This window comes from Gouania willdenowi, chromosome 8 (genome assembly GCF_900634775.1).
Source record: "Gouania willdenowi chromosome 8, fGouWil2.1, whole genome shotgun sequence".
NCBI classification, from domain to species: Eukaryota; Metazoa; Chordata; class Actinopteri; order Blenniiformes; family Gobiesocidae; genus Gouania; species Gouania willdenowi.
Window position 1 is genome coordinate 32,834,677 of NC_041051.1, and position 14,191 is coordinate 32,848,867.

The 14,191-nt window shown below is 35.0% G+C and overlaps 1 protein-coding gene across 4 annotated transcripts in view; it reads right to left on the bottom strand.

Moving 5' to 3' along the window:
- Positions 1–14,191, bottom strand: part of rbfox3b (RNA binding fox-1 homolog 3b) — a 620,267-nt gene that overhangs the window by 546,755 nt on the left and 59,321 nt on the right. For all 4 annotated transcript variants that reach the window (XM_028454740.1, XM_028454741.1, XM_028454737.1 and 1 more), the window contains exon 2: positions 6,033–6,141. The gene's annotated coding sequence lies outside the window, so the exon portion shown is untranslated. The remainder of the gene's footprint in view (positions 1–6,032; positions 6,142–14,191) is intronic.

Consider the following 14,191-nt stretch of genomic DNA (forward strand, 5'->3'; position numbering starts at 1 on the left):
AAGTTATTTTGTGTATTTTTGTTGTTGTTTGTATATTTTTCTGTCATTTGGAAACATTCTGTGTATTTACTGTATGTTGTCATTCTTTTTAATTGTATTTATTTATTTTATTTATTTTGTGTATCTTCGTTGTTTATGTGGTTATTTATGTAATTTTTTAACATTTGTGTTTTGTATGATTTTTTTTTGCAGTTTTGGATTATTTTTGGAGTATTTTTGTTGTGTTTCACATCTTTATTGTCATTTTGTATTTTTGTGTTGTTTAATGTGTTTGTGTTCTCATTGTGTGTATTCTGGAAGCCATTCTGTGTATTTTTGTCTGTCATTTTTGTGCATCTTAGTTGTTTTCTGTGGGGTTTTTTATGTAATTTTTTTTTTTTTGCGTTTTTGCAGTTATTTTGTGCATTTTTGTTATTTGTATATTTTTCTGTCATTTGTACATTGATGGTGTTTTGTCTGTTTTTGAAAACATTCTGTGTATTAATGTTTCCATTCTTTTTATTTATTTATTTTTTTTTCTTTTATTTTGTGTATCTTGGTTGTTTTATGTGTTTAAGTCATTTTTTAACATTTATGATGTTTTGTGTGTTTTTTTGCAGTTTTGAATTATTTTTGGAGTATTTTTGTTGTCATTCACATCTTATTTTCCGTCATTCTGTATATTAATGTTGCTTTGTGTGTTTTTGTCTGTTTTGGAGTCATTTTGCATATTTGTGCTGGTGTTTTGTATCTTTTTTTCTGTAATTTTGTATTTCTTTGTTGTTTAATGTGTTTGTGTTCTCGTTGTGTGTATTCTGGAAGCCATTTTGTGTCACTTTCCTGCACTCTTCTGTGCATTAGATGCACTAAATTGAATTAAGCAGAACTGATGGTAGAAGACTCTCTTTTTAGCTGCTAAAAAGGAAAGAAACGTGGTTAAAACACGAGGGGCTGGCCTTTCCTGCTTCCTAAAGTACTTTAAAACCTCCAGGGTTTAATTGCTGTGAGGCAACATTATCCCGAGCACGGTTTGTGTCTGTTGGCGAGGACTCGTGGGTACCTGGTGGTGGATCCCCAGAGCCGTTTAATCCTCTACTGAAGAACCACACAATCCCTTTGTGACACCCATGTAAACCCAATCACTAGGTGCTGTTGTGTGTGCGGTGCTGCAGGAAACAAGAAGAGTCAAATAAAGACACGTTTGATTTGATTCTGTAAAATTTGGAGGTTGCATCGATTCTTCAGAGAAGCTTTTCTTTTTTTTTCATTTTGTGCATTTTTTTGGAGCCATTCTATGTATTTATGTTGTAATTTTTTATATTATGTTTATGTTTTTATTTTATTTCTGAAAGTATTGGTTGTTTTCTGTGTTTTTTTCATGTCATTTTGTGGATTTTTGTTGTAATTTTCAATATTTTTCTTCAATTTTTGTGTATTTTGTACATTTTCCTGTCATTTTTGATGTTTATGTAGTTTTGTGCATTTTTTGAATCATTTTGTGTAATTTTGCTGTTGTTTCATTACTTTTTCAGTCATTTTGTAAATTTTTGTTGTTTAATGTGCTTTTGTTGTCGTTTTACACATTTTTGGAGCCAATCTGTGTATTTATGTTGTCATTCTTTGCATTTTTTCATCTTTTTATTATGTTATTCTTTTATTTTTGTGTATCTTGGTTGTTTTTTCTGATCATTTTGAGTATTTTTGCTGTCATTTTGTGTCAATCAGTAGGTGGTGCTGTTAAATTTTTGTTTTTGTTGGCTATATTTGTCATTTTTCAATTTTTATTGTTGACTTTTTCTATGTTTTTTTCTTTTATTTTTGTGTATCTTGGTTGTTTTCTGTGCTTTTTCATGTTATTTTGGAAATTTTTAATGACGTTGTGTGAGTTGTTGGAGTCAGTTTGTGTATTCCTGTTGCTGTTTAGCATATTTTATGTTCATTTTTATACTTATGAATGTTTTTGTTGTAGTTTTGTGTGTTTTTGTTGACTAGATATTTAAGTTGTTATATGTCTTCATCTTCTTGTTTTTGGCCTCTGTGTATTTATGTTATCATTCTTTGTACTTTTCCTGTCTTATTTCCATGTTTTTGTGTTTATTTTTGTGTATCTCAGTTGTTGTTTTCTATATTTTTGTTTTTTAATGTCTTCATCTTCTTGTTTTTGGGCAGTTTTGGAGCCATTCTGTGTATTTATCTCATCATTCTTTGTATCCGCCGCCGCCATGAGGAGCCAACACAGGCAGGAAGAGTTGGATAAAGACACGTTTGATTTGCTTCTGTGAAATTTGGAGCTACCATCTTCTCCTCCCCCTGGAGCGGACGCTTTTCTCTCTTTCTCTGTTTAAACGTGAATCAGTGGGACGGGGACGAGGCCTCGGGGCCCCTCCTCCTGAATCATGGGGCGTTCCCAACAAAAAGGCGCCTGGTTACTTTTCCAACCTCGTGGGAGAAAACAAGAAGCTAATGTCACTTTTTCTTTCCAGAATCCTCTTTTCAAGTCGTCCTTGAAAAGAAAATTACGGCGACGGCTTTGATGCAAAGTGTGACGTGCTTGGAGACTTTCACACACACACACACACACACACACACACACACACACACACACACACACACACACACACACACACACACACACACACACACACACACACACACACACACACACACACACACACACACACACACACACACACACACACACACACACACACACACTTTTAAGTGTCTGGGTGTTGCACAAGCCGAGAGAGGAAAGCATTTCCAACGCTGTGCAGGGGAACGTGCAAATAGTGGCTCATTACACCAAATGGCACAGGAAGAAAAATGGTGATTTCTTTGTTGTCCACTGGTTTGCAGCTTAAGTCAATATAGCATTTAGAGGCCTGCTGAGACGTCTTTTTAATTAAAACTCAGCTAAATAATGAGAAATTACACAGGCCGTGTTCAGGGGAGAGAAAAAAAGAAGGAAAAAAACATGCAAGTTTATAACGAGTTTCCAAACTTAGAAAAGAAGCCCCTCCCCCTCCCCCTCCCGCTGGCTGATATGTCTTCAGTTTAGTTTCAGTGCGCGCCCGAGGCTCATTTCATGTCGTTTTCTCTCCTTCTTTGTTGCATAATTCAGCAATTTCTATAATCCTCACTAGCACCGTCACGTCTTTGTTTACACCGTCCGCCATGTTGGAATGTTTAAAGCCACACACGGGTTTTTTATGTTTATGAGTCTTTGTGATGTGCTGCAAAAGAGCTTTTAATAAAACACAGCACGAGACAGCGACGTTTAGGACCATCGTCAGACACAACTTGATCCACAAACACAGTAATATTGAATTTAGTTAGTGTAGTATGTTTTCGTTCTTGTTTTGTTTGTTTTTGGAGTCATTTTGTGTATTTTTGGTTGTTTCGTATCTTTTTTTGTCATTTTGTGCATTTTCTGGAGCCACATTTTTGTATTTATGTTGTCATTCTTTATATATTTTTCTTTCATTTTTGTGTATCTTGGATTTGTAGCTTTTTTCTGTCATTCTGTGTGTTTTGTGTATTATGTTTTTTTGTCATTATGTACATTTTCTGAGTCATTTAGTGTATTTTTGTTTTTATTTATGCTGTGTTTTTGTTGTTGTTTTGGGGCAGTTTGTGAGTTTCTTTGGAGTCATTTTGTGTATTTAGTGTGTTTTTGTTGTCGTGTACATTTTTGAATATACATAATTTGTGTATTTAAAAGTCATTTTGTTTTGAATCGTTTTCTGTCATCTTGTACATTTATATAGTTTTATCTGTTTTTGTCGTTTTGTGCATTTTTGGAGAAAATTCAGGTTATTTATGTTGTCATTCTACTTTTATTGATTACTTCTTTTCTTGCATGTTTTTATTTCATTTTTGTGTGTTTTTGGTTATTCTGTGTATTTTTTTCTGTCTGTGATGTGATGCAAAAGAGCTTTTAATAAAACACCAATAAACACAGTAAAATAGAACATTTAGGAGACAAAAAAATTTTTTCTTACAGTACGTAATAAAACTTGACATAATGTGATGTTTGTACAACAGAAATTTTGTCATTTTGTGTGTTTTTTAAGGGCCTGTACTACAAAGCTTCACCTAACCAAACATTCTCCGTCATAGAGCAGCTGTACTATGAAGCAGGATATAAACACGTGCACACTCCTGGGACAGGGGGCGGAGTTAGCAGTGTAGCACAGTAAACTGTGTAGAACAACTTACGTCACTACTGAGGAATAATTCTATAAAAACATAAAATCCATAATTCAGACCAAAAACAACTGTTGCTGCAGAAAAAGCAGGAAGTAAAGAACACGGACAGGAAGTGATGACACTGTTAATGATGATCAATATGATATGATAATAATAAACAGATTGCAGTTGTTCAATAATAATCTTTCTTTCCTAAACGCAGCTGTCAGCTGGTTAGATACGAACAAATGATCACTGAACATTGCTAAAAACTTGATGATTTAAATTATTTGAGGAAACAAATAGGAAATAAAATTGAGTCTAATAATTAATAATTATATAATTAAATTATCTTTAACAAAACATAAATTATATAAAGACAAAAGTCAAACAAAACACCTGGTGTGTTGTATAAAACTAAAGATATACTTAATTATAATTCCATGTTTACAACGTATTGTACTTTAAAACTCCCATATACAGTATGATGTACTGTGTAGAACTCTGAGAACCACTTTTAAAACCATAATAAATGATATTATTTTAACAGCAGGATATTATGATCACACACATCCATTATTTGTTCAATCAAAACTTTTTGGAATATATTGTTTCTTATAAAATAACAATAATAATAATAACGTTCTTCTTCCAGAAAGCGTCAAAAATATTTCTCACTGCAGATCAACAAATACAGCCTCAGAGATCAATAAATATTGATTGTATCAAAGGTAAAATTTAGAAGTAAAACAAAGATGTTTGTCTGTTCTAGACATTTATTTATAGAATAATGTCTCAATATATTTTAGAGAGTTATGTGAAGAAGTAAAAATATGTTGGTGTTTTTGCTAAATATTGTACATAAAAAAGTGCATGTATATATATACGTATATATCATTTTTTAAAGAGGCAGTCTTATGAATAAATCACTTTATAATGGTTTTGCTACAGTTATATACATTATTTTAGCCTCATTCAGAGGGACAGAGTTGATAAAGTTCTGTTTCCTTCCTTGTTATTCTACATTTTGTAAAAAATTAGCTCCAAACGGGACAGTTGGATTTTTCCCCCCTTATGACATCATAAAAAGGGAAACTCCTCCTCCTGACAGTCCTAGCTCCTCCTACTCTATAAGAATGTAAGCTCCAGGTTTATATTACAGTTAATATATTTATGTTCAGTATCCAAAGTGCAGCGTGAGCACTCACAATCAGTTTCATTTTTAGTAGCCGTTACATCGTGGCTAAAACTCCAGAAAACAGGTGAGTTTGGGAAAATAAACCTCAAATACGATGTAGGTGGGTTCTTAGAACTAATGAATATGGGTAAAAATAGCAAAAATACTGGAGCCTTAAACAAAATCAAGCTGAAATATCAAAATTACATGCATGTATTTTCCTTTACATTTACACACAATTCTCCCACGTCAACGTGTGCAAAGAGACGGAAAATGTTACTCCAAAATATTGCAACAGGTTTTAAAACAACGTATCAAACTTTCTGAATATTTTATTGCTGTTAAAGGGATGGTGTAATGTCCACCAAGTGTATCAAAAACAAGTCTCACGCTATCCCATCAGTGTGTGATTTTAGTAAGTCATATTTCCACTACCAACAGTATTCATGTAGAGAATGTAGAGTTTTCTCACACTGTGTACATCTGTGAGGTGTTTCTACCTAAAGCTGAATCAAACTCATCATTAAAAGTTGAGCTCCGTGTCGTACACACCTCGTTTGTGCAAAAAAACACAAAACCACGAGGTCACATTGTTGCATTTTAACTCCCACACAGACAAATGTAACCATTATTGTTCCGCTTCGTGCATTTTCAACACGAGCGTTTATGTCAAAGTCAGCTTTCTTACCTGCGTTTGAAGTCAGCGGCTCAAGATTTTCAGCAAAAGTAGAAATTGCAGCTTTTCTTCAGATGTTTGGAAATCCGACGTAAGCGAAACACGACGACAAGATCAGAGACTGTGAAGAAAAATCATCAAATTCAAACCTTAATTATACAAAAATCACTTTATGCTATTAAACACGTTTGGATTTCAGACAAAAAGAAAGATTTTATATCAAATGTAAACTTTTGCATTAAAAACACAATGAAACAGTCGTTGTTAAAGTTTAGTTAGTTTTATGATTATAGTTGGATCAGAAACAGAATTTTAGAATATTACAATATTACTCAAAAGAAATAAACACAATTACAAAGAAAAACATGCTTAAACTGAAAACATAAATACAGAAAATTATATATTTGTTTTGAAATTACACAGGACAAAAATATTAATAAAAAAAAAATAAGAATTAAAAATGAGAAGAAAAACACAAACGGAGAAAAATATAAAAAGATGATAAAAACAACCTTTAAAATCAGTTATTGTTCCTTGTGTTAATGTTCAAATTGGTCATTATTAATGTTGATCATGTGACCCTCGTCAATAATCTTTATGGCCCCACTGTGATAAAAGTTGCATGTAATCTAGGGTAAACTACATCTGTAGCCACAGGAGCTTCTGTGGACGGGAGCTTTACTGTATTTATTCTCCTGCGTATTACATAACATCCTGGTGTGTGTGTGTGTGTATGTGTGTGTGTGTGTGTGTGTGTTCACATAAATGAACTAAAACAAAGCAATAAATAAACTTTTCCTCCTAAACAGAGACATAAATGACAAATAGCAGCTTTATTCTGTTTTAATGATTTCCTAAAATAGCTGAGAATCGTTTACACACACACACACACACAGCCACACACACACACACACACACACACACACACACACACACACACACACACACACACACACACACACACACACACACACACACACACACACACACACACGTGTTCCCTTTTCTCTTTTTTTCTCTCTTCTTTAGTTCTGTTTTTTCCTTTTTTCTCTCGTTTTTTCTTCCCTTTTACTCTTTTTTCTGTCTTTTTTCTCCCTTTTATTTATTCTCATCCTTTCTTTCTCTTCTTTGTTTTCTTTTTTCTCTCCCTCTCTTTCTTCTCTTTCTTTTTTCTCTCTCTTTATGCCCCGCCCCCATTTACTCACTTTTTCCCTTTTCTCTTTTTTTTCCTCTCTTCTTTTGTTCTGTTTTTTTTTTCTCTTTCCTTCTTTTTTCCTTCTTTCTTCCTTCTTCATTCTATTTCCAGTAGATGTTCTCCTATTATAGACATAATATGATGTAAACTTCCACTAGAACCAAAGCTTTAACACATGATTTATGAGTCATAGTTTTAAATCTTAAACACTGATGTTGAAGAGGAATTAAAAAGTTTAATGATCCACAAAGTTCAAACACATGTGAAGGTCGCTCAGCTGTTCCCAGTCCCACCTGCTGCGTTATCGTCCTTTAGCCGCAGCGCTAAGCTAGCATTAGATTAGATAAACTGTCAGTAAAAGGGGGGAGGGGAACCAGGGACGGCGTCTGTGATCTGCAGAGGTCGACCTCCACGTTCTGCTTCACAGCTGAAAAAAAGCATCCTGAGGACACCTTAGATGATTTAACACAAGCAGGAACAAGAAGAGAGACAAGATGAGGACCAGAGGTCACATGACGCACACACGGAGAACATGTCAACACACAACGTCACTGAGGTCACATCCTGTTCCTCCAGAAAGTCAGAAAAATGATGGTGAATAACCACATTTATTTATTCATCTGAATAATATCCACTGTAATCCATTCACTTTATTATTATTATAGTCATCTTAAATATTATTATTATAGTCATCTTAAATAGTATTAATATAGTCATCTTAAATATTATTATTATAGTCATCTTAAATATTAGTATTATAGTCATCTTAAATATTATTAGTCATCTTAAATATTATTATTATAGTCATCTTAAATATTAGTATTATAGTCATCTTAAATATTATTAGTCATCTTAAATATTATTATTATAGTCATCTTAATATTATTATTATAGTCATCTTAAATAGTATTAATATAGTCATCTTAAATAGTATTATCATCTTAAAGATGGAAATTATTGATTTAATCAAATAAAATCTGTTCAAATTGAAAAAAAATTGTGGAAATTGTGGTAAAATTGGTCCAAGAAACGAATATAAAAAGTGGTTAAAAGGGTTTAAAATGTCAATATTAGAAAAATTACTTGGAAAAAACTGGATATGACAAATAGTGAATGTGGTTAAATTGGCAAAAATATACATAAAATATGGTGAAAAGAGGTTAAAAGTGACAATAATGGGTCAATATATGTGACATTAGGAGTAAAAGTGGTGGAAATGGTTTATAATTGATGAACATGTCTGGAAAGTGAAAAAATGTGTAGAAAAGACATTAAAATGTGATGTAGAAGTGAAATGTAGTAAAAATACATTAAACGGAGGAAAAATATGTAAAGAAAAAGTGACGAATATAGATTCAAATATGGTTCTACATTTCTTCACATTTATTTCTCAAAGCCTTCATTTCAATAAAAGGACGCAGTCGAACACAAGCATGACCACGTGAAGCAGGAAACACAAACAAAACGCTTTAATTACACCTCAGCGCGCCATCAAATCCACGCACGTGTGTGTGTGTGTGTGTGTGTGTGTGTGTGTGTGTGTGTGTGTGTGTGTGTGTGTGTGTGTGTGTTCTGCAGTTTGATTATCTCACAATTCAAATCCACAGAAGCTACAAACACAGCTGTTCACTAAATCAGTTCTATGTTCTATGAATCTGTAAAAACCACATTTATTTATTCAGTGTCAGAAATGTTGCAAAAATGAATTAAAAGGAGCAAAAAAAATATTGCAATAAAAAATGATGGAAATAGGTTAAAATACTGACTTCATAAAGACCAGGTTAAAGAATCGAGTCTTTTGAGTGAATCAGAACATATGTTGTGAGTTCTCTAAAAAGTATGTAACGTTACCAGTAGCTGCTGATTAATGGAGGAGGTTCTTCTTCTACTGATTATTAGAGGTTGTAAATGAACAGATTGGTGCGCTAGCGCCCCCTAACACTGACCTGTAAATAGTACTGATATATTTACTTTACTTAAAATAAAAGTTACTAGTTACTGTACTTTCACATGCATTACGTTTATGATGTGATGCATTACGTTTAATCTGATTGGTCGACTATGATGTGATGCATTACGTTTAATCTGATTGGTTGACTATGATGTGATGCATTATGTTTAATCTGATTGGTCAGCTATGATGTGATGCATTACGTTTAATCTGATTGGTCGACTATGATGTGATGCATTACGTTTAATCTGATTGGTCGACTATGATGTGATGCATTACGTTTAATCTGATTGGTCGACTATGATGTGATGCATTACGTTTAATCTGATTGGTCGACTATGATGTGATACATTACGTTTAATCTGATTGGTCGACTATGATGTGATGCATTACGTTTAATCTGATTGGTCAGCAATGATGTGATGTTGATTGTTGTCTGGTTATTTTATTTTCTATAGTTTCACAATGTTTGTTGATCATTTTAAAACCAATAATAATTTACTCATTAATTGTTGGGCGTATTAATGTAATTAATTACTTTACTTTTTTTAAAACATAAATAAAATCTACTTATTTACAGTGACGTGAACACCTTTGGAAGCTGAATTATTCGGTTTTATTTCTCTTATTCGTGACTGTACCGTTCTCATTTATTAAGCTTTACGGCCCATGTGCGCAATCAACATTTTCATAAAAACAAATATGCATCTCCCGAACTTTTTACATTGTTGAAAATGTATTGGTTTCATTGAATGGTGATCAGCCAATCACAGCCTGCCATTGAACAAAGCTGCCGTTCCAAGGAGGTAAACAAAGAGTTAACAGTGATGAGTAAAGTCTCAGTAAATGGTCCATAAACAGTCAAGAGTAGCAAAAAATGACCAAAAAAGAGGAAATAGGTGGTATGTAATGTAAATGTAGTGAACCAGAGAAGAAGAGCTTTTTGTTGCCAAAAGTCAACAACGTAATGAACCAAAGGACAGAGGAGAGCACTTTACTGCTGGAGTTTCATCAGGTATTTCACATTTTATGGAGATCATATTACAGCTCATTTAGAGTTTGATGAGTAAGCTGATGCTATGGAAACATAGTGAAAGTTAAAGCGCTCACGGCTGAGTGAAGTTAAGGGTCAAAGGTCGAAGGATCCGGCGTGTCTGTGAGTTTATTTACTTCTCCTTACTGGAAATCATTGAAAGCTGCGTTGGTGGTGTGTGTGTGTGTGTGTTGGTGGGGGGGGGGTCTGGCAGGGTGCGATCTAACGACAGCTGGTGTAAAGCGGGGCGTGCGCTGGCTGCGCTGCAGCAGCAGATTCAGGTGACATCTGCGCCTCCTGTTGCAGCAGCGATGGTGGAAACAGTAAAAGTGAATTACAACATTAATGACAGCACTCTGCAAGCTGTCCGTCCATATTACGCCGCCATTATTCCTCGCATGGGCACTCGGTGGCATCGTGGAGGGAGAATGCCCCCCCCCCTCACCTGAGCACTACTGCTGCTTTATTAGGGCGGACAGATTTACATTTCCTAAAACATTTAGGAAGACCTCGTCATACTGAACGTACTCTACGTTTTCTTAAATCTGCCTTGTAATGATAAAAAATCATAAATAAGTTGTTATTGTCCATAAGGTTTAAAAATGCATTTCACTCTTTATCTATCTTTATAATGCATTATAACAGCGTTACTCAAATGGGGGTACGTGTACCCCTAGGGCTACACAATGGCACTACAGGGGGTACTGGAGGAAGAGAGAGAATGTGGGAAATAAACAGATAAAGTATCAGCCCTAGTCCCACACCAGGCATGAAATTATAGAAAATATAGAAATAAATCTATTCAGGAGCCAATAAATCAGTGTTTTTCAACCATGGGTTCAGAACCCCATGTGGGGTCGCCTGAAATTTCTGAAAAATGTAAACAGATTTTTGTATTTTTGTAATTATTATTAAAATGACACAAACTTAAAACAACTGTAATTCTATACTTTCACTTAATTAAATATAAATCTAGTTCAACTAAAATGAAGAAAAAAAAGTCTGAGTTTAAACATGATTAAAAACTAATTCTAGGAAAAATAATGTCTTTCTTTGGAGTCGCCAGAAATGCTTGATTTCAAAATGGGGTCACGATCCAAAAAAGGTTGGGAACCAGTGCAATAAATATTCAGTTTATTTCCACTTATTTACAAAATGAGATTCTTTAAAATGTGTGTTATAACTTGTTGATTCAATCATTACAATCTATAGATGTTTTTAAATAGTTTTTTAAGCAAATCGTTGAACAAAGGGGGGCCTTGGGTTCAGAAATAAGAGAGAGGGGGTTAGAACCAGTGCATTATAACAATCTGTCCTTGAAAATATTATATAAACCTTAAAATCTCTCAATCATTAAAAAATATGAAAAACATTGGTTCCTTGAAAGTAAAACTGTAACTGTAAAAAAAAAATAAACAAAACAGTAAATAATCAACTTCAATAAAAAATCTTTTTCAATTAAATCCACCGTTATTTGGTCTGTTTTAATCTCTCTCTTTTCCTCGTGTGTGACGATTTTGTCAAAACAAAGCTGCATCTTTCATAATTGAGTTAAATTACCGTAATGAACCTTATTGGCATTAAAGAGCAAATCTTTAGCTTCAGAAACTGGTGGAATTTCTCAAATACAACAAATATTAGCAGAGTTACAGTCTTTAAAGTCAGTGGTTCACAACATTTTCAGCCTGTGACCCCCAAAATAAAGGTCCCAGAGAGCAGGGACCCCCACTGTATCTGAAGGTGGTTGAACAGACATGAACATTGAAGAACAGTCATGTGGAGACAGGACCATCTATAAGGGGGAATAAAGGGGAGAGATTTTTGGGGTCCATCCATAAAGTCAGTAAAATGATGGTCCATTGTTCTATGAATCTGTGATAACCACATTTATTTATTCATCTGAATAATATCCACTGTTATCCAGGAACGTTTATTATTATTATAGTCATCTTAAAGATGGAAATCCTGGTTTTAATCACTAATAAAATGGTTCAAAGTGACCAAAAATGGTGGAAAAGGTGATGAAATTGGATTTAAAAAACCACAGAAAATGGTTAAAAGTTGTAAATTAGATAAAAACATGGAAAAAAAGGTTCAATATTAGAACAATTGGTTTAAACGGGCAAATAATGGGCGTGACAAAATGTGAATGTGGTTAAATTGGCAAAAAAAATGATTAAATATGGTGAAAAAAGGTTAAAAGTGACAATAATAGCTCAATATATGTAACATTAGGTGAAAAAGTGGAGGAAAATGTCTGGAAAGTGTAAAAAATGTGCAGAAAAAAAGTTTTCAAATTTACAAATGTGATGTAGAAGTGTCAGAAATGGGAGTAATGTAACAAAAATGCATTAAAGGAGCAAAAATATGGTGAGAAAAAGTGATGAAATTAGGTTAAAATATGACAAGTTTGGTGTAGTTGCAGAAAAAGGGGAAAAATAAGCAAAAATGGACTGAAATTGTTCAAAAATTGTTCTTGGTTTCTTAAAGGCATCTGGCGACCCCCTCCCAGTGAATCGCAACCCCAAATGGGGTCCTGACCCCAAGGTTGAGAACCCCTAATTTAAATTACTGTGTTCCCTGAGATGCGTTCAGGGGCTCAGGGAAACCTGGACAATTTCATTAATTTGTAAAATATCTCCAGAAAGACGTGGAAAGAGGAACCAGACGTATGGTTTATGTAGTGCCCACCCCCACCCCCACCCCATGGCTCACTGTGACTGGATGAGTGATTCCCTCGCCCTCTGCTTCCATCCCTCTCTCACACCCCCTGACTCGCGGCCGCCCCCCCTCCCCCCGCTCTCCCGGCCGACAACATTTGTTTGATCTTGCCGCCCTCTACAGCTGAATGAAATCAATCTGTGAGAGATGTCATGTGTGAACAGAAATGATTGGCCACGAGAATAACATGTATTTGAGAACACGGAGGCCTGCTGCCCTCACACGCACACGCACACGTGCACATGCCTGGCAGCCATCTCCAAACTGTCACCCATCCCCAGACTTTCAATAACTACAAATCCCCTGAAAACCCAGAGAGTAAAAAAAAAGTCGATCACTCACAGCTCCCTTCGCTTCTCTTCAGGGAAATAAATATGAGCCGAAGGAGAAAAACAAAGACAGCAGGGTCCCCCCCCCCCCCCCCCCCCACCGCCACCCCCAGGGTGTCCCTGCAGGACATCAGGGGCAACACTTCCTTTATCATTCACCATCACACACCGTTAATTCATCACGAGGTGCCATGAAAAGCACACGTTTGCTTTCACTGCACTCGAGGAATCAAAGGGTGACACGTGTGACAGGAACAGCGCTTTCACAGTAACAGTCTTATGAGGCGGCTTAAAAAACTAATAAAAAAACATTCTCTCAGGAAAAGGGTGCTAAACCTTGGGGTCGTGAGAAACTTTTTGCTCATTTTTTTCATTTTTCCTCAACTCCACCAAACTTCCCAAATTTTAACCTATTTTCATCACTTTTTCTTGCCATATTTTTGCTCCTTTTAATGTAATTTTGCTACATTTCTCCCATTTGTGACACTTCTACATCACATTTCAATGTCTTTTCTGCACATTTGAACACTTTCCAGACATGTTCAGCACTTATAAACCATTTCCACCACTTTTCCACCTGTCACATATGTTGACCCATTATTGTCACTTTTAACCTCTATGTTCACCAGATTTCACACTTATTTTTGCAAATGTAATGACACTCACAATTTGTCATGCCCATTATTTGCCAGTTGAAACTAATTGTTCCAATATTGACACTTTTACCACTATTTCTGTTTGTTTTTGAGCACCCTAATTTCCATTTCACCACATTTTCCACCATCAAACTGTTCAGAAAATATTCTTAGTTTCTTGAAAGCATCTGGCGACCCCTCTCCCAGTGTATCGTGACCCCAAATGCAGTCCTGACCCCAAGGTTGAGTGCGCTCTTCCTTCGCTTGCAGCGCGATTGTCTGTGTCTGCGGGAATGGCCTGGAAGAA